Source organism: Nycticebus coucang, chromosome X (assembly GCF_027406575.1).
Source record: "Nycticebus coucang isolate mNycCou1 chromosome X, mNycCou1.pri, whole genome shotgun sequence".
Classification (NCBI taxonomy): domain Eukaryota; kingdom Metazoa; phylum Chordata; class Mammalia; order Primates; family Lorisidae; genus Nycticebus; species Nycticebus coucang.
The window spans coordinates 86,591,456-86,617,587 of NC_069804.1; the positions used below are offsets into that span (position 1 = coordinate 86,591,456).

General features: G+C 39.3%; 1 pseudogene across 1 annotated transcript in view; it reads left to right on the forward strand.

Moving 5' to 3' along the window:
• Positions 1-24,505, forward strand: part of LOC128576887 (heat shock protein HSP 90-beta-like) — an 83,645-nt pseudogene extending 59,140 nt beyond the window's left edge. Inside the window, exon 2 of the transcript XR_008377497.1 lies at positions 22,980-24,505. The product of XR_008377497.1 is annotated as a heat shock protein HSP 90-beta-like (transcript). The remainder of the gene's footprint in view (positions 1-22,979) is intronic.
• Positions 24,506-26,132: the final 1,627 nt, after the last annotated feature.

Here is a 26,132-nt window from a genome sequence, read left to right on the forward strand (position 1 = left end):
CCAATGAGAGTCTATCTTAGTTAATGGTGAAAGGTGTGGGTCCAATTTCAGTCTTCTGCAGGTTGCCAGCCAGTTCAGCCAGCACCATTTGTTAAATAGGGAATCTTTTCCCCACTGAATGTTTTTAATTGGCTTGTCAAAAATCAAATAGTGGTAAGTAGCTGGATTCATCTCTTGGTTCTCTATTCTGTTCCAGATATCTACTTCTCTGTTTTTGTGCCAATACCATGCTGTTTTGATCACTATCGATTTGTAGTAAAGTCTGAGGTCTGGTAGTGTGATTCCTCCTGTTTTGTTTTTATTTCTGAGTAATGTCTTGGCTATTCGAGGTTTTTTCTGATTCCATATAAAACGAAGTAATGTTTTTTCAAGATCTTTAAAATATGACAGTGGAGCTTTAATAGGGAGTGCGTTGAAATTATATATTGCTTTGGGTAGTATGGACATTTTGATAATGTTGATTCTTCCTAGCCATGAGCATGGTATGTTTTTCCATTTGTTAACATTTTCAGCTATTTCTTTTCTTAGAGTTTCATAGTTCTCTTTATAGAGATCTTTCACGTCTTTTGTTAGGTAAATTCCCAAATATTTCATCTTCTTTGGCGCAACTGTGAATGGGATAGAGTCCTTAACTGCTTTTTCAATTTGACTGTTGTTGGTGTATATAAAGGCTACCGATTTATGAATGTTGATTTTGTAACCTGAGACACTGCTGTATTCCTTGATCACTTCTAGGAGTTTTGTAGTAGAGTCCCTAGTGTTTTCCAGATACACAATCATATCATCTGCGAAGAGCGAGAGTTTGATCTCTTCTGACCCTATATGGATACCCTTGATCGCCTTTTCTTCCCTAATTGCGGTGGCTAAAACTTCCATTACAATGTTGAAAAGCAATGGAGACAATGGGCAGCCTTGTCTGGTTCCTGATCTGAGTGGAAATGATTCCAATTTAACTCCATTCAATATGATATTGGCTGTGGGTTTGCTGTAGATAGCCTCTATCAGTTTAAGAAAAGTCCCTTCTAGACCAATTTTCTTGAGTGTTCTGATCATGAAGGGATGCTGGATATTATCAAAAGCTTTTTCTGCATCAATTGAGAGAATCATATGGTCTTTGTTTTTTAATTTGTTTATGTGCTGAATTACATTTATAGATTTACGTAAATTGAACCAGCCTTGAGACCCTGGGATAAAACCAACTTGGTCATGATGTATAATTTGTTTGATGTTTTGCTGGATTCTGTTTGTTAGGATCTTGTTGAATATTTTTGCATCTATATTCATTAGTGATATTGGTCTATAATTTTCTTTTCTTGTTGGGTCTTTTCCTGGTTTGGGGATCAGAGTGATGTTTGCTTCATAGAACGTGTTGGGTAGTCTTCCTTCTTTTTCTACATTTTGGAACAGGTTGAGTAATATAGGTACTAATTCCTCTTTAAAGGTTTGGTAGAATTCTGACGTGAAACCATCTGGTCCCTGGCTTTTCTTTTTAGGGAGGTTTTGTATAGTTGATGCTATTTCTGAACTTGATATGGGTCTGTTCAACATTTCCACTTGATTCTGGTTAAGTCTTGGAAGTTGGCGTGCTTCCAAGTATCGGTCTATTTCCTTCAGATTTTCATATTTCTGAGAATAAAGTTTCTTGTAATATTCATTAAGGATTTTTTGGATTTCTGATGAGTCTGTGGTTATTTCATCTTTGTTGTTTCTGATTGATGATATTAGGGATTTTACTCTTTTTTTCCTGATTAGGTTGGCCAGAGGTTTATCTATTTTATTGACCTTTTCAAAAAACCAGCTTTTTGATTTATTGATCTGTTGTATTATTCTTTTGTTTTCAATTTCATTTAATTCTGCTCTAATTTTGGTTATTTCTTTTCTTCTACTGGGTTTGGGGTTGGAATGTTCTTCCTTTTCCAGTTGCGTGAGATGTCCCATTAAGTTGTTAACTTCCTCTCTTTCCGTTCTCTTGAGGAAGGCTTGCAGTGCTATAAATTTCCCTCTTAGAACTGCCTTTGCAGTGTCCCAGAGGTTCTGATAGTTTGTGTCTTCATTGTCATTTTGTTCCAAAAAATTGGTGATTTCTTTCTTAATCTCATCTCTGACCCAGCTATCATTCAGCATAAGGTTATTTAACTTCCATGTTTTTGTATGGGTATGCAGATTCCTGTTGTTACTCAATTCAAGTTTTATTCCATGATGGTCTGAGAAGATGCATGGAATAATTTCTATTCCTTTGAATTTACTGAGGTTAGACTTGTGACCTAAAATGTGATCAATTTTGGAGTAAGTTCCGTGGGCTGATGAGAAGTATGTGTATTCAGTTTTGTTGGGATGAAATGTTCTGTAGATGTCTGCTAAATCTAAATATTGGATGGTTAGGTTTAAATCTAAGATTTCTTTGCTCAGCTTCTTTCTGGAGGATCGATCCAACACTGCCAAGGGAGTGTTGAAATCTCCAATGATTATGGAGCTGGAGGAAATCAAGTTACTCATGTCTGTTAGAGTTTCTCTTATAAATTGAGGTGCATTCTGGTTGGGTGCATAGATGTTAATAATTGAGATCTCGTCATATTGAGTATTACCCTTAACAAATATGAAGTGACCATTCTTGTCCTTCCTTACTTTTGATGGTTTAAAGCCTACTGTATCTGCAAATAAAATTGCAACACCTGCTTTTTTCTGATTACCATTTGCCTGAAATATGGATGACCATCCTTTCACCCTGAGTCTGTATTTGTCTTTTAAGTTGAGATGTGACTCTTGTATGCAACAAATATCTGGCTTGAGTTTTTGTATCCAGTCAGCTAACCTATGCCTCTTTAGAGGACAGTTTAAGCCATTCACATTGATGGAGAGTATTGATAAGTCTGGTGGAATTTTGGGTGTCGAGTTTTTCAAAGGTCCAGTGGACATTTTTAATCCTTTCGCCAGTGTGGAAGTTGGAGTTTGATCCAAAGTTTCTGAGTGAGTTTACTTTTGTGGTATAGGATTGGGTTGGTCATTGTGGAGGATAGGTCTGAGAACATCCTGAAGAGCTGGTTTACTTATGGCAAATTTTTTCAACATATGAATGTCATTGAAGTATTTAATTTCTCCATCATAGGTGAAACTCAATTTAGCTGGATACAAGATCCTGGGTTGAAAGTTTTTTTGCTTTAGGAGATTAAAAGTTGATGACCAGCCTCTTCTTGCTTGAAAAGTTTCAGCAGAGAGATCTGCAGTTATTCTAATATTCTTACCTTTGTACGTTATAGTTTTCTTTCGCCGGGTTTCTTTGAGAAACTTCTCTTTCATGTTAACTTTAGTGAAGCTAATTATGATATGTCTGGGAGATGGCTTATTGGGGTTGAATCGTGCTGGGGTTCTGAAGCTGTCTGCTATCTGAATTTCAGATTCTCTGGGCATGTCTGGAAAATTTTCTTTCATAATTTCATGTAGAAGGGCCTCTGTGTCCTTGGCAGCCACTTCATCATTCTCCAAAATTCCTATAACCCTTATGTTGTTTTTTTTCGAATTATCTGAGAGCTCTCTGAGTGAGTGATCCGTTTTTGCTCTCCATTTCTCTTCCTCTTTGAGAGATTGGGAGCGTTCGAAGACTTTATCTTCAATGTCAGAAATCCTTTCTTCTGCTTGCTCCATTCTGTTACTGAGGGATTCTACTGTATTTTTCATATCTTTGAGGGCTGTAAGTTCTTGTTTCAGTGTGTCTAAGTCTTTGGTGGTTTTGTCTTTAAATTCGTTAAATTCTTGAGACAATTTTTGAATTTCTCCTCGAATTCCTAATTCCATTTTATTAATCTTGTCTGCAATCCAAATTCTGAATTCGACTTCTGACATCTCAGCCAGTTGTTTATGAATGGGATCTTCAATCACATCTGCTGTATCTTTTCTTGGGGGGGTTGATCTATTCTGGTTATTCATGTTACCAGAGTTTTTCCGCTGATTCCGCCCCATGGTTTACTCCCTTTGGTTTTTCCCCTGGGGTTTTATCGAGGGCCCGTACAGTGTTGTGGCCTGAGAAACTGGGGCCCTGTCTGGTGTGGTGGAGCAAAGTGGTTCTGTCTTGTTTTCAGCTGGTTTCTGTTCGATCTTATTGCAACTTCTACTCTGGCTTGAAGTCTCAGCTGTGTGGAAAAATCAGCAATTAAGTCACCCCGCCTGCCCACCTCTGGCCCCAGTTGGAAAAGGAGAATCAAACCTTCCTACAATCGCACACCCAGGGCACCACCTGAAGAGTCCTCAGTCTATTAGCCCAGTTCAAAAGGTCCGAATCAACTGTCTCAATCGGCACTTGTCTCGGGTGGAAGGGTTCAAGAGGTTTCTGGGAACTGGATCACAGCGGCCTGGTTACTCCTCTGACACAGTTCACCCCAATGCAGCGTGGAGTCAGGAGGAGCCACCCAGCAAACAGAGCAGTCTAGGAAGGTTGACGTCTCCTTCCCCACTTTGCCCCTCCGTCGGACCCAGTCACTGGTATCTCTGCAGATGGCTAACCCAGTTGCCTGCAGTGAACAGACACTCCAGGGCTTTGCACCTGCCTGAATCGCAAGGAAGTCTGCCAGGCCCCCGCAGACTGCCGCTATCTAGCAGGAGGAGATGGGGCCTGACATCTTTGAGTGTTTGATGCAGGTGATGGGAAGGAGGTGTTCACTCAGGCTTAGCCCCGTCCCTGAGGATGCTGCTAACAGAACAGAACAGAACAGACAACTTTGTGAGGTTCTGTCTCTGTTCCTGTCGTCGCCTACAGGAGACGGGCTGTTTTGAGTTCAAACGTCTTTGCTGCTGGAGAATTGCGTCTGAACACCTCTCTGGGTCGGCCCCGCCCTGGAAGCTTCCCGGGTTTGTGAGCCGCGTCACCCGGTGGCCTCCTCTGGTTGCCCAGGGAGACAGGGGGTGTGGCCTCAGAATATCCAGAAGTGAGCGTTCTGCCGTTAAAGAAAAAACGGCTGTTGATCTACCTCCAGGGAACTGCTGCTCTGGTGTGGGCACTCAGGCGACCCTTTTCTCCTCTGTCCCACGCCCCAGAGTCAGCACTGAGCGGCCGCAGTTTGTGCTTGTTTCACACCCCTTAAGAGATCCGCCAAGAATCAGAACTCTTGGGGGATGGGCCCCCAGACCCCGATTGGGAGTGGGGGGGGGAAGTTAGAGTTTCATTCAGTTTCACGCAATACTACGGTCCGGGGAGGGCTCCTGCACTGCACCGCAGGGAAGTGCCGCCAAGGCTTGATTTCCCCTCAGCAGAGTGCCTTCTCCTCGCTCACATATCCCAGAGTCAGCGCTGACCTGACGCAGCTCAGGCACTGTGCACTCCCCTCGAGAAATCACCCAGGGAGCCGAACTCCTGGGGGATAGGCCCTCAGACCCCGAGTGAGAGTAGGGGTTCTCAGCTCTCAGCGGGGAGGCCAGAGTCTGATTCAGTCTTGGGCCCGTATGCCCGGGGAGGGTTGGTGCACTGCACCGCAGGGAAGTGCCGCGAGGCGTGACTCCCCCTCAGCCCGGTGCCCTCTCCTCACTCGCGCGCCTCAGAGTCAATGCTGACCAGTCGCAACTCGGGGACTGTCCACTCCCCTTGAGAAATCACCCAAGGATTCGAACTCCTGGGGGATAGTCCCTCAGACCCTGAGTGAGAGTAGGGGCTCTCAGCTCTCAGCGGGGAGGCTAGAGTTTTATTCAGTCTTGTGCCCGGGGAGGGTTGGTGCACTGCACCGCAGGGAAGTGCCGCGAGGCGTGACTCCCCCTCAGCCCGTTGCCCTCTCCTCACTCGCGCGCCTCAGAGTCAATGCTGACCAGTCGCAACTCGGGGACTGTCCACTCCCCTTCAGAAATCACCCAAGGATTCGAACTCCTGGGGGATAGTCCCTCAGACCCCGAGTGAGAGTAGGGGCTCTCAGCTCTCAGCGGGGAGGCTAGAGTCTTATTCAGTCTTGTGCCCGGGGAGGGTTGGTGCACTGCACCGCAGGGAAGTGCCGTGAGGTGTGACTCCCCCTCAGCCCAGTGCCCTCTCCTCACTCGCGCACCTCAGAGTCAATGCTGACCAGTCGCAACTCGGGGACTGTCCACGCCCCTTGAGAAATCACCCAAGGATCCGAAGTCCTAGGGGACAGGCCTCCAGACCTCAGTGGGCGGGAGGGGAGCGCCGGGGATTCAGGGTTGCCGGCAAAGGATTCCCAAAGTTTTATTCAGCCCTATGTCCGGCAGGAGAACGCCACGGCACCCCAGTAGGGGAGGTAGGTCCAGTTTTTAGAAGGTCTCTCCCGTGGAGTGTAGTGGGAGGGCCTTTAATTTCTGCCCGCTTGTTCAATTTTGGGGCTCTTGAGCCGGTCTCATGGGGGAGGGGGACTCCCGTCCGCTTGGTGGTGGATTTTGTACCTTTTGTTTGCGTCCTTGTGATCACAGCTTGCCTCAGCGGTGTTGATGTGCGTTCTTCAGCCTTCTCTCTTGGTGAGGCTCAAGTCCACCAGGATACTTACTAAATTCCTGTCCCTTAACTCTCCTTCTGGACGGGAGCCTTTGTTGAAAGCTGGCTTCAGTCTGCCATCTTGTCTCCCCCTCTCTTCAGGCTTTTAATTAAAAGATGATGTTGAGTTTTATCGGATACTTTTTCTGAATCTATTGAGTGGATCATATCGCCTTTGTTTTTCCTTCTGTTGATATAGTAAATTATTTTATGGATTTGCATATGTTAAACCAGCCTTACATCCCTGGGATGAAACCTACTTGGTCATGATGTATGACTTTTTTAATGAGAAGCTGTAATCTATTGGCTAGAATTTTATTGAGAATTTTTGCATCTATATTCATTAATTAAATTGGTCTGAAATTCTCCTTTTTAGTTGGGTCTTTTCCTGGTTTTGGTATCAAGGTGATATTTGCTTCATAGAATGTTTTGGGAAAGATTCCTTCCTCCTCCATTTTTTAGAATAATTTCTTCAGTACACATATAAGCTGTTCTTTGAAGGTTTGATAGAATTCTGGGTATGAAGCCATGTGGACCAGGGCATTTTTTTTGTTGTTCTTGGCAGACTTTTTAATTGTTTCTTTGATCTAAGTGCTTGAAATAGGTCTATTCAGGAGATCTATTTTTTTTTTTTTTTGGTTAAGTCTAGGGAGAGGGTGTGATTCCAAATATTAATCCAGTTCCTTCACATTGTCTGTGGTTGTTGTTTTTGATTTTGATATTTTTGTTTGGTTGTGTTTTTATTTTTTATTTTTCTTTTCATTCTTACTTTCTTCAATAGGAAGGGCTCTTCCTTTTTTGTTACAGATTTTTACCCCTTTCATTGTTTATTCCTTTTTACTTTTCTCCTTTTCTCTCTCTTTTATTAGAGGTTTTTCTACTTTTCTCATGTTTCCCATGTGAATTTCTTATGCAACAGTTAAGATGTTCTTTTTTTCATAATTGTATTTTTATTTTTTTAATCTATGTTTAGTTTTATATTGTTTTTTCTTTTTTCTAAGTACTTCAGTGTCACAGCATTTGTCTGGCTGAAGGAGGTCACAAGCTAATAGTCTAGGGCAGCAGTTCTCAACCTGTGGGTCACGACCCCTTTAGAGATCAAACAACCCTTTCACAGGGGTCAACTAAGACCATCCTGAATATCATATATTTACATTACGATTCATAATACTAGCAAAATTACAGTTATGAAGTAGCAATGAAAATAATTTTATGGTTGGGGGTCACCACAACATGAGGAACTTTATTAAAGGGTTACAGAATTAGGAAGGTTGAGAACCACTGGTCTAGGGTGTCCTTCTAACATCAGCTTGGGAAAGACAAAATTGGAAAGGCCCCACTGTGATAAACCACATTTTCTTTTTTTTTCCTTTTTTTTATTAAATCATAGCTGCGTACATTGGTATGATCATGGGGCATCATTCACTAGCTTCATAAACCACATTTTCTTCTCCCCCCCCCTTTTTTTTTTACTATATTTGATGGAGGTGTAGTACTGCTTTTGCTCAGCTGGTAGGAGTTTCCTACTTTGAGGGTCCTGTGCATCCCAGTGCATGAAAATGCCTAGATTTGTCAGTGTGGCCATAGCACCCTGCTGATCAACACCATTTCTACTGTTGTTCTCTTTCTCCTTTTTGGCCCTACTTCTCTTCCTTACTTAAATTCTTTTCTTTCACTCTACCTTCTTTTTTCTTTTATTTCTCCCTTCTCGATTTTTATCTTCTCTTCCTTTTATCCTTATATCAAAAGGGCACTTAAAAACCTAAGCTCTGTGGTGAAGACTGTTAACCAGTTTAATGAAAACATTTCAAGTTGTATATAAAGCCAGCACATTGTACTCCATGATTGCATTAATGTACAAAGCAATGATTTAATAATAAAAAAAAACCTAAGCTCAGAAACAAGATAATTTAAAGTGAAGGAGGTAGAGGAAAGGAAAAAGTAGTGGAAGAAAGTGAATAAGAAGAAAACACACATGAGGAGCAAACAACAGAAAAAGTCTAGCAACATGGAAAACCAAAAAAAAAAAAAAAAGTCAACCTACTCCAACAGCCATGAGAGACCCACCACAGAATATTCCACCTATAAAGTATTAATATAAATGACAGAAAGGAACTTTCAAATATGGATGGCAAAAGCAATAAAGGGAATTGAAAATAAAGTGGAAGAATAGAAGCAAAAAAGTGGATGAAAATATGAGGAATATTAAAAGGATATGGTGGAGTTTACAGAATTGAAAGCATCAATCAGGGAACTTAATGATGCAGCAGAAAGTATCAACAGATTAGACTATGGAGAAGAAAGAATCTCAGAGCTAGAGAATAAAGCTCTTGACCTAACCCAGATAGTTAAAGAAGCAGAAAAGATAAGAGAAAGCAGAACATTCACTTGGAGAATGATGCAACATCACAAAGCATTGAAACACATGAATTATAGGTATCCCTGTAGGGGAAAAATAATGTCTTAAAGGAATGGAAGCTCCACTAAAGGATATTGAGAATGAAAAATTCCCAACTTACATTAAGATTCTAAAACACTCCTTTTAGAGAGATATCAAACACTGGATAATCTCAACATGAATAAACCGTCTACAACACACATTATTATAAACTTGTCCAAAAGCAAGACAAAAGAGAAAATAATGCAAGCAGCCAGAAGTAAGAGCCAATTGACATACAGGGGAAAATCTATCAGGGTGACAACAGACTCTATCCCACAGCTAAGGAATATATATTTTTCTCAACAGCTTATGGAACATACTGCAAAGGAGATCATATCCAAGGATACAAATCAAACTTCAACAAAATTAAAATAATTGAAATTATACCTTGTGTCTTCTCAGACAATAAATTAATAAAGGTGGAAATCAAGAACTCAACTCCAACAAAAATTTTCTTCCCCACGGAAAAGACATAGAAATTAAATGACCTTATGCTGAATAACAGTTGGGTCAACGGAGAGATAAAGAAGAAAATTGTTGGAGAGGGGACAAGATGGCTGACTGAAGCCAGCTTTCCACAGAGGCTCCCATCCAGAAGGAGAGTTAAAGGACAGAAATTTAGCAAGTAACCTGGTGGATTTGAGCTGCACAAAGAGAGAAGGTTGAAGAACGCACATCAACCCCACTGAGGCGAGCTGTGACCCCAAGGATACAAAAAAGGTACAAAATCCATCACAAAGCAGATGGGAGTCCCCTCCCCCATGAGAATTGCTTGGAGTGCCCCACAAACAAACGAGCAGAGTTCAAAGGTCTTCCCACTACACTCCATGGGAGAGACCCTCTGAAAACTGGACCTACCTCCCCTATTAGGGTGCCACGGCATTCTCTTGCCAGGCATAAAACTGTATAAAACTGTATATATTCCCTACCTGCAACTATGAGCTCCCAGCACTCCCCTCTACTGTCACTCTGAGGTCTGGAGGCCTGTCCCCCAGGAGTCCAGATTCTTGGGTGATTTATGGAGGGGTGTTGACAGTGCCTAAAATGCAGCTGTTCAGTGCTGAATCTGGGGCACTGGAGCGAGAAGAGGATGGTCGGCTGAGAGGGAACGACACCAGAACAGCAGTGCCCTGAGGTGCAGAGCAGTAGCCATCTTTTAGCAATAATACGATTCACTCCTGGATATTCTGAAGCCACACCCCCATCTCCCTGGGCAACCAGAGGAGGCCAGGCATCTACTCAGGTGGCAAACACCACGAAACAGATCTGGGACAGAAACGCAGGCCCTGTGAGTAAAGGGTTTGCCTGAGGCGGTACTGACCTTGGTGGAGCGCAGGAACTAGAAATGCACTCACAGACCTGGGAAGTTCCCAGGGTGGGGCTGAAACAGAGGACCGCTTTACTGAGCCTAAGATGCACCGGGCCCTCAGGGGATAGTCAGCCTATAGACAAAGGAAGGCAGAAAACTAGAACTGAAAGGTAACTGAATATAAACCTGCAGGAGCAAAGACAGGGCCTGAGGCACAGGCTCTGGGAAATCAAAATAGCTTCTTATCTGCAGGGGAATTTAGCAGGAACAGAAAAATTTCCCACAAAGTTGTTCTGTTCTGTTCTGTCAGTAACATCAATCAGGGGTGAAACTGCAACTGAATGAACACCCTCCGCCCAGCCTCCATCAAGCACCCAAGGTTGTCAGGCCTCACCTCATTCTGGTAGATACAGGCAGAGCGCAGATGCCTGGCTGAGCAGAAATAGATTTCCTTGTGATTCAGGCAGGTGCAAACCCTGGAGTTTCTGTTCCCGACAGGCAACTGGGTCAACCAACTGCTGGGCTATCAGTGACTGGGTGTGACAGAGGTGGAAGGTGGGGAAGAAGGTATCAACCTTCCCAGACTGATCTATTTGATGGGTGGCTCCCTTTGACTCCATGCAGCACTGGAGTAAGCCATATCGGAGTAGTCAACAGACCCCTGTGATCCAGTTGCCAGAGACCTTTTAAACTCTCCCACCTGAGATAGGTGCTGAATGAGACAATTGATTTGGACCTTTTGAATTGAGCCAAGCACCCGAGGACTATTCAGGTGGTGCCCTGGGTGTGTGGTTGTAGGAAGGTTTGATTTTCCTTTTCCAATTGTTGCTTGTGGGGGGCAGGGTGACTTAATTGCTGGTATTTCTCCACAGCTGAGACTTAAACCCAGAGTAACTGTTTCACTAGGGTCGAACAGAAACCAGCTGCAAACAAGACAGAACCACTTAGCCCCACCAAACAGGCCCCAGTTTCTCAGGCAATAGCACTATAAGGGTCCTTGACAAAGCTCCAGGGAAAAAACCAAATGATGTAAAACAATCGTGCAGGGGAATCAGCAGAAAAACACTGGTAACATGAATAACCAGAATAGATCAACCGCCCTCCCAAGGAAAGATATTGCAGATATAACTGAAGATTCCATTCCTAAACAGCTGGCTAAGATATCAGACATCAAATTCAGAATTTGGACTGCAAACAAGATTAATAGAATGGAGGAAAATTTGGAATTAGAAATTTGAGCAGCAATTCAAAAGTCGGAATTAGAAATTCGAGGAGAAATTCAAAAGTTGTCTAAAGAATTTAATGAATTTAAGACAAAACCACCAAAGATTTTAATGCACAGAAGCAAGAATTTGCAGCCCTCAAAGATGTGAAAATTCAGTAGAATCCCTCAATAACAGAGTGGAGCAAGAAGAAGAAAGGATTTCTAACATTGAAAACTAAGCCTTTGAATGCTTGCAAACTCTAAAAGAGGAAGAGAAATGGAGAGCAAAAATGGATCATTCTCTCAGAGAGTCCTGGGATAATTTGAAGAAGGCTAATATCCACCTCATTAGAATCCCTGAAACTGATAAAGTGGCCTCACAAGGCACAGAGGCCCTTCTCAATGAAATTATGAAAGAGAATTTTCCACACATGCAAAGAGATTCTGAAATTCAGATAGCAGACAGTTTCAGAATGCCAGCATGACTCAATCCCAATAAGACATCCCCCAGGCATATCATAATTGACTTCATTAAAGTTAATATGAAGGAGAAAATTATCAAAGCAGCCAGACGTAAGAAATCCATTACCTACAAAGGGAAGAATATTAGAATGACTGCAGATCTCTCTGCTGAAACTTTTCAAGCCAGAAGAGGGTGGTCATCGACTTTAACCTCCTAAAGCAAAATAACTTTCAACCCCGGATCCTGTATCCAGCTAAACTGAGTTTCATTTATGATAAAGAAATTAAATACTTTAATGACATTCATATGTTGAAGAAATTTGCCATAACCAAACCAGCTCTACAGGATATTCTCAGACATATCCTCCATAATGACCACAGAAATCCTCTAACACAAAAGTAATCTCACTCAGAAACTTTGGATCAAACTCCAGCTTCCACAAAGGTGAAAGGATTAAAAATGTCCATTGGACTTTTGAAAAACTCGATACTCAAATTTTACCAGACTTATCAATATTCTCCATTAATGTCAATGGCTTAAACTGTCCTCTAAAGAGGCACAGGTTAGCAGACCAGATATAAAAACTCAGGCCAGACATTTGTTGCATACAAGACTCAAATGTCACATTAAAAAACAAATATAGCCTCAGGGAGAAAGGATGGTCAAATGGCAATATTTCAGGAAAATGGTAATCAGAAAAAAGCAGGTGTTGCAATTTTATTTGCAGATACATAGGCTTTAAACCAACAAAAGTAATGAAGGATAAGAATGGTCACTTCATATTTGTTGAGGTTAATACTCAATATGATGAGATTTCAATTATTAATATTTATGAACCAAACCAGAATGCACCTCAATTTATAAGAGAAACTCTAACAGACATGAGCAACTTGATTTCCTCCAGCTCCATAATAGTCAGAGATTTCAACACTCCTTTGGCAGTGTTGGATAGATCCTCCAATAAGAATATGAGCAAAAAAATTTTAGATTTAAATCTAACCATCCAACATTTGGATTTACCAGACATCTACAGAACATTTCATCACAACAAAACTGAATATACATACTTCTCATCAGCCCATGGAACATACTTCAGAATTCATCACATGTTAGGTCACAAGTCTAACCTCAGTAAATTAAAAGGAATAGAAATTATTCCTTGCATCTTCTCGGACCACCATGGAATAAAAGTTGAGCTCAGTAACAACAGGAATCTGCATACTCATACAAAAACATGGAAGTTAAATAACCTTATGCTGAATGATAGCTGGGTCAGAGATAAGATTAAGAAGGAAATTGCCCAATTTTTGTAACAAAATGACAATGAAGACACGAATTATCATAACCTCTGGGATACCACAAAAGCAGTCCTAAGAAGAAATTTATAGCACTGAAAGCCTTCCTCAAGAGAACAGAAAGAGAGGAAATTAACAACTTAATGGGACATCTCAAGCAACTGGAAAAGGTAGAGTATTCCAACCCCAAAACCAGTAGAAGAAAAGAAATAACCAAAATTAGAGCAAAATTAAATGAAATTAAAAAGAGAAGAATTATACAACAGATCAATAAATCAAAAAGTTGGTTTTTTGAAAAGGTCAATAAAATAGATAAACCTTGGCTAACCTAACCAGGAAAAAAAAAAAAGAGTAAAATCTCTAATTTCATCAATCAACAACAAGAAAGACAAAATAACTACAGACTCCTCAGAAATTCAAAAAATCTTAAATGAATATTACAAGAAACTTTATTCTCAGAAATATGAAAACCTGAAGGAAACTGACCAATACTTGGAAGCACGCCACCTTCCAAGACTTAGCCAGAATGAAGTGGAAATGGTAAACAGGCCAATATCAAGTTCTCAAATAGCATCAACCATACAAAATCTCCCTAAGAAAAAAAGCCCGGGACCAGATGTCTCCACGTCAGAATTCTACCAAACCTTTAAAGAGGAACTAGTACCTATGTTACTCAACCTGTTCCAAAGGTAGAAAAAGAAGGAAGACTACCCAACATGTTCTATGAAGCAAACATCACCCTGATCCCCAAACCAGGAAAAGAGCCAACGAGAAAAGAAAATTATACACCAATATCACTAATGAATATAGATGCAATAATATTCAACAAGATCCTAACAAACAGAATCCAGCAACACATCGAATAAATTATACATCATGACCAAGTCGGTTTTATCCCTGGGTCTCGAGGCTGGTTCAATATCTATAAATCTATAAGTATAATTCAGCACATAAACAAATTAAAAAAAAAGACATATGATTCTCTCAATTGATGCAGAATAAGCTTTTGACTATATCCAGCATCCCTTCATGATCAGAACACTTAAGACAATTGGTATAGAAGGGACATTTCTTAAACTGATAGAGGCCATCTACGGCAAACCCGCAGCCAATATTGTATTGAATGGAGTTAAATTGAAATTGGAAGGAGGGTGATTAATGGGATTACACCTGCGGTGCATCTTACAAGGGTATATGTGAATCCTAGTAAATGTGGAATGTAAAGGTCTTAGCAAAATAACTAAGAAAATGCTACAAAAGCTATGTTAACTAATGTGATGAAAATGTGTCAAACGATCTATGAACCAAGTGTATGGTGCCCCACGATCATACTAATGTACACAGCTATGGTTTAATAAAAATAAATAAAAATAAATAAATAAAAAGAAAGAAATCATTTCCACTCAGATCAGGAACCAGACAAGGCTGCCCAGTGTCTCCACTGCCATGTAACATTGTAATGGAAGATTTAGCCATTGCAATTACGGAAGAAAAGGTGATCAAGGGTATCCATATAGGGTCAGAAGAGATCAAACTTTCGCTCTTCACAGATGATAAGATTGTATGTCTGGAAAACACCAGGAATTCTACTACAAAACTCTTAGAAGTGATCAAGGAATACAGCAGCGTCTCAAGTTACAAAATCAACACTCATAAATTGTTATCCTTTATATATACCGATAATAGTCAAGCTGAAAAAACAGTTAAGGACTCTATTCCATTCACAGTAGTGCCAAAGAAGATGAAATATTTGGGAGTTTATCTAACAAATGACGTGAAAGATCTCTATAAAGAGAAGTATGAAACTCTAAGAAAAGAAATAGGTGAAAATGTTAACAAATGGAAAAACATACCATGCTCATGGCTGGGAAGAATCAACATTGTTAAAATGTCCATACTACCCAACGCTATATATAATTTTAATGTAGTCCCTATAAAAGCTCCACTGTCATACTTTAAAGTTCTTGAAACAACAACACTTCGCTTTATATGGAAACAGAAAAAACCTCGGATAGCCAAGATATTACTCAGAAATAAAAACAAAGCAGGAGGAATCACGCTACCAGACGTGAGACTGTACTATAAATTGATAGTGATCAAAACAGCATGGTACTGGCACAAAAACAGAGAAATAGATTTCTGAAACAGAATAGAGAACCAAGAGATGAATCCAGCTACTTACCATTCTTTGATCTTTGACAAGCCAATTAAAAACTTTCAGTGGGGAAAAGATTCCCTATTTAACAAATGGTGCTGGGTGAACTGGCTGGCAACCTGTACAAGACTGAAACTGGACCCACACCTTTCACCATTAACTAAGACAGACTGTCATTGGATTAAAGATTTAAACTTAAGACATGAAACTATAATAATAATAGAAGACAGTGTAGGGAAAACCCTTGAAGAAATCGGTCTGGGCAAGTATTTTATGAGGACCCCCCCACCCCCTGGGCAATTGAAGCAGCTTCAAAAGTACACTACTGGGACCTGCTCAAACTGAAATGCTTCTGCACAGCCAAGAACACAGTAAGTAAAGCAAGCAAACCGCCCTCAGAATGGGAGAAGATATTTGCAGGTTAGGTCTCCAGCAAAGTTTTAATGACCAGAATCCACAGAGAACTCGAACGTATAAGCAAGAAAAGAACAATGATCCCATCGCAGGTTGGGCAAGGGACTTGAAGAAAAACTTCTCTGAAGAAGACAGGCACGCGACCTACAGACATATGAAAAAATGCTCATCATCTTAATCATCAGAGAAATGCAAATCAAAACTACTTTGAGATTTCATCTAACTCCAGTAAGATTAGCCTATATCAGAAAAATCCCAAGGCCAGAGATGTTGGCGTGGATGTGGAGAAAAAGGAACACTTGTACACTGCTGATGGAAATGTCAATTAATACATTCCTTTTAGAAGATGTTTGGAGAACACTTAGAGATCTATAAATAGACCTGCCATTCAATCTTATAACTTCTCTACTAGGCATATACCCAGAAGACCAATAATCACATCATAACAAAGATATTTGTACCAGAATGTTTATTGCAGCCCAATTCATAATTGCTAAGTCATGGAAAAAGCCCAAGTGACCATCGATCCACGAATGGATTATTAAATTGTGGTATATGTACACCATGGAATATTATGCAGCCTTTAATAAATATGGAGACTTTACCTCTTTCTTGTTTACATGGATGGAGCTGGAACATATTCTTCTTAGTAAAGTATCTCAAGAATGGAAGAAAAAGCATCCAATGTACTCAGCCCTACTATGAAACTAATTTATGGCTTTCACATGAAAGCTATAACCCAGTTATAACCCAAGAATAGGGGGAAAGGGGAAAGGGAGTGGAGGGAGGGGAGAGGTGTGCGGAGGGAGGGTGATTGGTGTGATTACATCTTGGTGCACCTTACAAGGGTATATGTGCAACTTTGTAAATGTAGAGTGTAAATGTCTTAACACAATAACTAAGAAAATGCTAGGAAGGCCATGTTAACCAGTGTGATGAAAATGTGTCAAACAGTCTATAAAACCAGTGCATGGTGCCCCATGATCGCATTAATGTACACAGCTATGATTTAATAAAAAAAGAAGAAAATTGTTAACTTCCTGAAACAGAACAATAATAAAGCTACAAGTTTACAAAATTTATGGAATACTGCCAAAGCAATCCTAAGCAGAAAATTTATCAAATTAGATGCCTGCATTAAAAAAAGAAAAAAAGAGAAAGATAAAACATCAACAACCTAATGAATCATCCCAAAGAAATGGAAAATAAAGAGCAACCTGACTCAGTGCCCATAACACAGTAGTTATAGCAACACTGAGATTGGCAGGTTTGAACCCAGCCCAGGCCAGCTAAACAACAATGACAACTGGGCATTGTTGCAGGCGCCTGTAGTCCCAGCTACTTGGGAGGCTGAGGCAAGAGAATTGCTCGAGCCCAGGATTTTGAGGTTGCTGTGAGCTGTGATGCCACAACACCCTACCAAGGATGACATACTGAGACTCTTTCTCAAAAAAAAAAAACAACAACAATCCAATAGTACACCTAGCAGAATAAAAGAAATAATAAAAATTAAATCATCAATAAATGAAATTAAAACCAAAAAAATTATTCAGAAAATTAATGAAAAGAAAATTTGGTTATTTGAAAAGACAAATAAAATTAATAAAAAGTTGTCCAGTTAAACTAGAAACAGGAAAATAGAACCTCTAATAGCCTCAATCAGAAAAGAAGTGAGAAAATAACGACAGATATTTCAGAGATACAGGAGATTATCTCTGAATACTATAAGAAATTTTATCCCTGAAATTTGGCAATGTGGAGAAAATGGATCAGTACTTGGAATCACACCATCTCCCTGGACTTACCCAGGAAGAAATAAATCTCTTGAACAGACCAATATCAAAGTACTGAAATTGAAGAAACAATAAAATATCTTCCAACAACAACAACAAAAAAAACCTGGATCAATTGGCTTCACACCAAAATTCTATCAAACATTCAAAGAAGAGTTTCTGTACAAACTGCAAGAAGGAATAAACCTTCCCCAACATGTTCTATGAAGCAAATATCACCCTGATGCCAAAACCAGGAAAGGGCCTAACTCAAAAAGAGAACTGAAAACCAATTTCACTAATGAATACAGGTGCAAAAATACTCAATAAAATCCTGCTTGTACCCCATGATTGCATTAATGTACACAGCTATGATTTAATAAAAAAAAAAAAATCTTGCCAGTAGGTTACAGCTACACATACAAAAAAAAAATATATATATATATACACACACATCACAGTCCAGTAAGCTTCATCCTAGGGATGCAAGGCTGTTTTAACATATGCAAATCCAACAATGTTATTCTCCTCACCATATCAATAGAAGCAAAGGCAAAGACCATATAATTCTTTTAATAGATGCTGAAAAGGCATTTTACAAAATTCAGCATTCTTTTCTAACAAGAACACATAAGAATATAGGCACATTTCTTAACCTGATTAAAGCCATCTATGACAAACTCACAGTTAGCATCATAATTAATGAAGTAAAACTGAGATACTTTCCCTTCAGAACTGGAACAAGACAAGAATATGCTCTATCGCCAACACTATTCAACATAATGACGGAAGTTCTAGCCAATGCAATCAGGCAACAGAAGGATATAAAGACATCCAAATGGGGGAAGAAGAGATAAACTCTCCCTCTTTGCCAATGATGTGATCTTAGAGAACCCAAGAGACTCAACCACAAAACTCCAGGAATTGATCAAGAAATACAGTAACATCTCAGGGTGTAAAATCAATGTGCACAATTCAGTACCCTTTGTATATGCCAATAATGGACAAGTTGAGAAACTAACAGCCAGGATGAGAAGCTAATTAAGGACACAATTCCTTCACAGTGGGTTCAAAGTAAATGAATAACCTAGGAATATACCTAGCAAAAGAGGTGAAGGAACTCTACAAAGAGAATTGTAAAACCCTAAGAAAAGAAATAGCAGAAAACATTAATAAATTTTTTAAAAGTGCCATGCTCCTGTCTGGGAAGGATCAACCTTGTTAAAAATGTCTGTACCCAAAGAAAACTGAAGATTCAATGCAAGTCCACAGTGACCAAAACAGCATGTTATGGACACAAAATTAGAGACATAGACATATGAAACAAAATAGAAACCAGATGAAACCAGTCTCTTATAGCCATCTGAACTTTGATAAACCAAGAAAAGCATACACTGGGGAAAATAATTCCTTCAATAAATGGTGCTTTTAGATCTGAATAACCACGTGTAAAAGACTGAAAATGGACCTGCACCTTTTGCCACTTACAAAAATTCACTAAAGATGGATAACAGACTGAAATCGAAGACATGAAACAATAAAAATCCTGAAATAAAAACTATTTAGGATGTCAGCCTGGGAAAAGATTTAATGAAGAAGATTTCAGCCACAATTTCAACAACAAAAATAAACAAATGGGACTTAAGTAAACTGAAAATATTCTGCACAGCTCAGGATACACCAATTAAAGTAAATACACAACCTTAATAATGGGAAAACAATATTTGCACGCTATTAAAATGACAAAGACTTCATTCGTAGGAGCTATAGAGAAAAATTAGTAAAAAAAAAAAAAGTATATAGAAACAGATCTATCACTGGGTAGGTTGACATGAACAGAACCCTCTCTGAGGAAGACAGAAGAATGGCTAAAAATATATGAAAAACAATGCTCATCATCCCTAATCATCAGAGAAATGTAAATCAAAGCCACTCTCAGATATCATCTATCCCTGGTGAGATTAGCCCACATCACAAAGTCCCAAAGTTACAAATATGGAGAGAGGAGAACACTTTTACACTGTCCTTGGGACTGTAAACTAATACACCCTCTTTGGAAAGAAATATGAAGAATCCTCAAAGAACTCAAATTAGACCTCCTATTTGACCCTGCAATTCCACTACTAGGGGTCTACCCAGAAGAAAAAATGAATATCATCATAAGGACATTTGCGCTAGATCAGTGGTTTTCAACCTTTCTAATGCCACAGCCCTTTAATACAGTTCCTGTGGGTCGCAACCCACAAGTTGAGAACCGCTGCACTAGATTGTTTATTGCAGCTCAATTCACAGTCACCAAGATGTGGAAACAAGGTAAATGCCCATCAATTCAGGCATGGATTAATAAAATGCGGTATATGTACACCATGGAATATTATTCAACCATAAAAAAGATCATGAGTATTAGACTGGATGGAGATGAAAAACATTCTTTTTAGTAAAGTATCACAAGAATGAAAGACAAATATCCAATGTACTGAATACTAATATGAAGACAGTAAACAATCTAATTTCACTTGAATAAAGTATCTACAATAGGCAAATTCATAGAGACAGAAAGTAGACTAAAGTTTACCAGCAATTGAGGGCAAGAGAATACTAGGGCACAACTAGGTTAACAGGTACAGAGTTTCTTTTTGGGGTAATAAAAAAGTTCTGGACATGGGTAGTTATGATATTTGAAATGGCTAATGCTAAAACTGGGGCAGAAAATATGCAGTATACAAAATGATCCTGGATTCTCTATGGATTCTTGTTATCAGACTTTTGTCAGAAACATAACCTGCAAATATCCTCTTCCATTCTGAGGACTTTCTACTTGCTTTACTTACTGTATTCTTAGCAGTGCAGAAGATTTTTAGTTTGATCAGATCCCAGTAATGTATATTTGGTATTGCTTCAATTGCCTGGGGAGTCCAACTCATAAATTTTTCTCCCAGGCCAATTTCTTCAAGTGTTTCCCGTGCACTCTCTCCAAGAATCTTTATAGTTTAATGTCTTAAGTTTCAGTCTTTTATCCAGTGAGAGTCAATTTTTGATAGAGGTGAAATATGTGAGTCCAGTTTCAGTCTTCTACAAGATGCCAGCCAATTCACCAGCATCATTTGTTAAATATGGAGTCTTTCTGCTACTTTATATTTTTGATAGGCTTATCAAAGATCAAATGATGATAAGTGTCTGGGTTCATCTCTTGCTTCTCAGTTCTGTTCTACATATCTACCCCTCTATTTTTGTGCCAGTATCATGCTGTTTTGATAACTATATATTTATCGTATAGCCTGAAGTCTGCTAGCATGATTCCACCTGATTTGTCTTCATTTCTGAGTAATGTCTTGGCTATTCGATGTCTTTTCTGTTTCCATATAAAATGAAGTACTAGTTTTTCCAGATATTTAAAGTATGACAGAGGTGCTTTAATAGGAATTGCATTAAATCTATAGATTGCTTTGGGTAGTATGGACATTTTAACAATGTTGATTTTTCCCAGCCATGAGCATGGTGTTTTTCCATTTCTTGACATCTTCAGCTATTTCTTTTCTCAGAGCTTCATAGTTCTCTTTATAGAGATCTTTCACATCCTTTGTTAGGTACACTCCCAGATATTTCATTTTCTTTGGCAGTACTGTAAAGGCAATAGTCCTTGACTGTTTCTTCAGCTTGACTATTGTTGGTATATATGATTAATAAGAAAAGAACAAGTGATACCATTTCATTGTGGGCAAGAGACTTGAACAGAAGCTTCTCTGAAGAAGACAGGTTCATGTTCTTCAGGCATATTAAAAAATGCTCATCATCTTTAATCATCATAGAAATGTACATCAAAAGCTCTTCGAGATACCATCTAACTCCAGTAAGAGTAGCCCACATAAAAAAAAAAAAATCCCAAAACTACAGATGTTGGCATAGATGTGGAGAAAAGGGAACATTTCTGCAGTGCTGGTTGGAATGCAAGCTAATACATTCCTTTTGGAAAAAGTTTGGAGAACAATAAAAGATCTAAAAATAGACCTGCTGTTTGATCCTGCAATTCCACTACTAAGAGTATATTTAAAATACCCAAAATCATTTTGAAAAAAGATATTTGCAGCAGATTATTTATTGCAGCTAAATTCATAATTGCCAAGTCATGGAAGAAGCCTAGGTGTCCATTGACCCATAAATGGATTAATAAATTTTGGTATATGTATACCAGGAAATACTATGCAGCCTTAAAAAAAGATGGAGGCTTTACCTCTTCTATGTTTACATGGATGGAACTGGAACATATTCTCCTAAGTAAAATATCTCAGTAATGGAAGAAAAAGTATCCAATGTACTCAGTACTTTCATGAAACCAATTTTTATTTACTCACACTTTCTTATGTAAGGTAGATCACAACTATAGCTCAGGATGAAGGAGATAAATAGAGTGGGAAGTGATGGGAGGGGGGAAGTTTGATAGAGGGAGGGTAAATGATGGGACCATACCTATGGAGCATATTGCAAGGGTACAAGTCAAATCTATCAAGTATAGAACATAAATATCTTAACACAATAATCAAGTAAATGAGATGAAAGCTATATTAATTAGTTTGATGTAAGCACTCCAAATTTTATTAAAAAAACACATTGTACCCCACATATGCATAAATGTATTTATGACTTAATAAAAGGAAAAAAATAAAAATAATGATGATCCTGGAGCATCTTTTAGTATCATAAAGTAAGTAAAAACTAAAAAGAAAAAGAAACCCATCTTGATAGGAATGTATCAAAGGGACATAAGAGGTAATTTAAAGAGCTCACAATAACCAAATTTGAGCAACAAAACATTAAAGTGGCATTAAATTATAATACAAAATATAAAACAAATATCCATAAGTCTATAAGTGACTAAATAAATAAATTGAGAAGAAGAGACAAATCTCCTATACAAAACAATTGCAAATATTTTTTTTCAGGTCTCTGCCCTCAAGGAGGAAGAGCATACTTCCTACTCCTTAAGTGTGAGTTGTGCATACTGATTTTGTCCCAAATAATTCAGTATACAATAAGAAGGGGAGTACTTAAATGGGATAAATGCAGCAAACACTACCTCAGTCAAATTATCAAAGTTAAATCATCAGTGGTAAGTCTATATGATAGCATGTACCATTAATATAATACAGTGAGAATGGCAATTTCCCTATGTAATCAACTTCTTGAGAACTCAATAATCCTAATTTAATAATGAGAATGACAGCAGACAAATCACAATAGAGGAGTATTCTGCAAAATTCCTTACCAGTATTTCTTATATCTATCAAGGTCATCAAAATGCATATATATATATATATATATATATATGTCTTGTGCTTTGCTTTATATAAAGCAACTGGGCACATACAGTAGCTCTATTGAGTCACCCCTGTGTAGCTGTGGTGCTGTGTGCAAGTCTGATAGCCCCAACTCACCTGATTACTAGCACTTGTAGCCCTATTTCTTCAAGATTCCTGAAGAAGGGCACCATGGAGAGGAGGAGGTGGAGACTTTTGCCTTTCAGGCAGAAATTGCCCAGCTCATGTCTCTCATCAATACTTTCTATTCCAACAAGGAAATCTTTCTTCAAGAGTTGATCCCTACGCTTCTGATGCCTTGGACAAGATTTGTTAGGAGAGCCTGACAGATCCTTCCAAGTTAGACAGTGTTAAAGAGTTAAAAGTTTACATCATCCCTAACCCTCAGGAACAAACTCTGACCTTGGTGGACACAGGCATTGGTATGACCAAGGCTGATTTCATAAATAATTTGGGAACCATTGCCAAGTCTGGCAGTAAAGCATTTATGGAGGCTTTTCAGGCTGGTGCAGATATCTCCATGATTGGGCAGTTTGGTGTTGGCTTTTATTCTGCCTACCTAGTGGCAGAGAAAAACACAACTACAATAAACAGTATGACTGGGAATGTTATTCCGGGGGTTCCTTCACTGTGAGTGCTGATCATGGTGAGCCCATTGGCAAGGGCACTAAAGTGATCCTCCACAATAAAAAAGACCAGACAGAGTATTTAGAAGAGAGGCATGTCAAAGAAGTAGTGAAGAAGCACTTGCAGTTCATAGGCTATCCCATCACCTTTTACTTGGAGAAGAAATGAGAGAAGGAAATCAGTGACAATGTGGCAGAAGAAGAGAAAGGTGAGAAAGAAGAAGAAGATAAAGATGATGAAGAGAAACCCAAGATTGAAGATGCAGGCTCAGAGGAGGAGGATGACAGCAGTGAGGATAAGGAAAAGAAAACCAAGAAGATTAAGGAAAAATACTTTGATCAGGAAGAATTAAACAAAACCAAGCCCATTTGGACCAGAAACCCTGATGACATCACCCAGGAGGAGAATGGAGAATTCTACAAGAACCTCACCAATGACTGGGAAGACCACTTGGCAGTCAAGCACTTTTTTGTAGAAGGTCAGTTGGTATTCAGGGCGTTGCTTTTCATCCCTCATTGGGCTCCCTTTGACCTCTTTGACAACAAAAAGAAAAAGAACAACATTAAACTGTATGTCTGTCGTGTGTTCATCATGGACAGCTATGATGAGTTGATACCAGAATATCTCAACTTTATCCGTGGTGTGGTTGACTCTGAGAATCTGCCCTGAACATCTCTGGAGAAATGCTTCAGCAGATCAAAATTTTGAAAGTGGTTCACAAAAACATTGATAGGAAGTGCCTTCAGCTCTTTTCTGAGTTAGCAGAAGACAAGGAGAACTATAAAAAATTCTATGGGGCATTCTCTAAAAATTTGAATCTTGGAATACATGAGGACTCCACTAACTGGTGACACCTGTCTGAGCTGCTGCGCTATCATACCTCCCAATCTGGAGATGAGATGACTTCTCTGTCAGAGTATGTCTCTCGCATGAAGGAAACACATAAGTTCATCTATTACATCACTGGTGAGAGCAAAGAGCAGGTGGCCAACTCTGCGTTTGTGGAGTGAGTGCGGAAGCGGGGCTTTGAAGTGGTATATATGACTGAGCCTATTGAGTTTTTAGGGTGAAATTGACGGAGAAGATTTCTGGGAAGCTTATGTTGTGAATTGCACTTATGAAGATCGTGGCTGTTAGGGCATTTATTATAATGATGTTAGTATATTCAGCTATAAAAAATAGTGCAAATGGGTCTGTGGCGTATTTGACATTAAATGCTGATACGAGTTCAGATTCTCCTTCTGTAAGGTCGAAAGGAGCTCGATTTGTTTCTGCAAGTGTTGAGATGAACCATATTATTGCTAAGGGTCATGATGGAAGTAGGAGTCAGGAGTGTTCCTGAGTTTTAATTAAGGTTGATAGTGTGAATGACCCACTTATTAATAGGATAGATAATAAGATAATTGCCAGGGTCACTTCGTATGAAATGGTTTGTGCTACCGCTCGTAATGCTCCAATTAGTGCATATTTTGAATTGGATGCTCATCCTGATCATAGGATAGAGTATACGGCTAGGCTTGATATGGCTAAAATAAATAGTACGCCTAGGTTGATGTTGATTAGGGGGTATGGGATTGGTAGTGGGGTTCATATAATAAGGGCGATGGATAGGGCTAGGTTTGGGGCAATAATATAAAGTGAGGTTGAAGATGTTAGGGGTTGCAGGGGTTCTTTAATGAATAGTTTTATTGCATCGGTGAATGGTTGTAGAAGGTTGTTTGGGCCTACTACATTAGGTCCTTTGTGAAATTGCATGTAACCTAGAGTTTTTCATTCTAGGAGGGTTAGGAATGCTATGGCTAGTATTACTGGGATTACGAGCATTAGCAGGTTAATTATGAACATGTGTTAAGAAGAGGAGTTGAACCTCTGAATATAAAGTTTTAAGTTTTATGCAATTACCGGGCTCTGCCATCTTAACAAACCCTGTTCTTGAGCAGGGTTGTGAGTAGGATATTAGATTTAGATGATATCATCTATTTGGCTAGGAGCTTTATTGAGTAATGGGCTCCATTTTTTTTTGTCCTTTCGTACTGGGAGAAATTCTAATAGATAGAAACTGACCTGGATTTCTCCGGTCTGAACTCAGATCACGTAGGACTTTAATCATTGAACAAACGAACCATTAATAGCGGTTACACCATTGGGATGTCCTGATCCAACATCGAGGTCGTAAACCCTGTTGTCGATATGGACTCTAGAACAGGATTGCGCTGTTATCCCTAGGGTAACTTGTTCCGTTGATCAAATTTTTGGGGTCAATAAGTTATAGAATACATATTGTGTAAGATTTCTTTGACTAGTTGAGTCTAGGTACTAGATATTTGGAGGTTGATTTGTACTCCGAGGTCACCCCAACCAAAATTGTCTACCCAGGTGTCAGGGATGTTGTGGCCCTTAATTGGGTGATGTGTGAGACTTGGGTGTAAAATTTAAGCTCCATGGGGTCTTCTCGTCTTATTTAGATATCTTCGCCTCTTCACGAAGAGGTCAGTTTCACTGATTGTAAGTAAGAGACAGTTAAACCCTCGTGTGGCCATTCATTCAAGTCCTCAATTAAGGAACAAGTGATTATGCTACCTTTGCACGGTCAGGATACCGCGGCTGTTTAACACTAGTCACTGGGCAGGCATTGCCTCTAATACTATTTATGCTGAGGTGATGTTTTTGGTAAACAG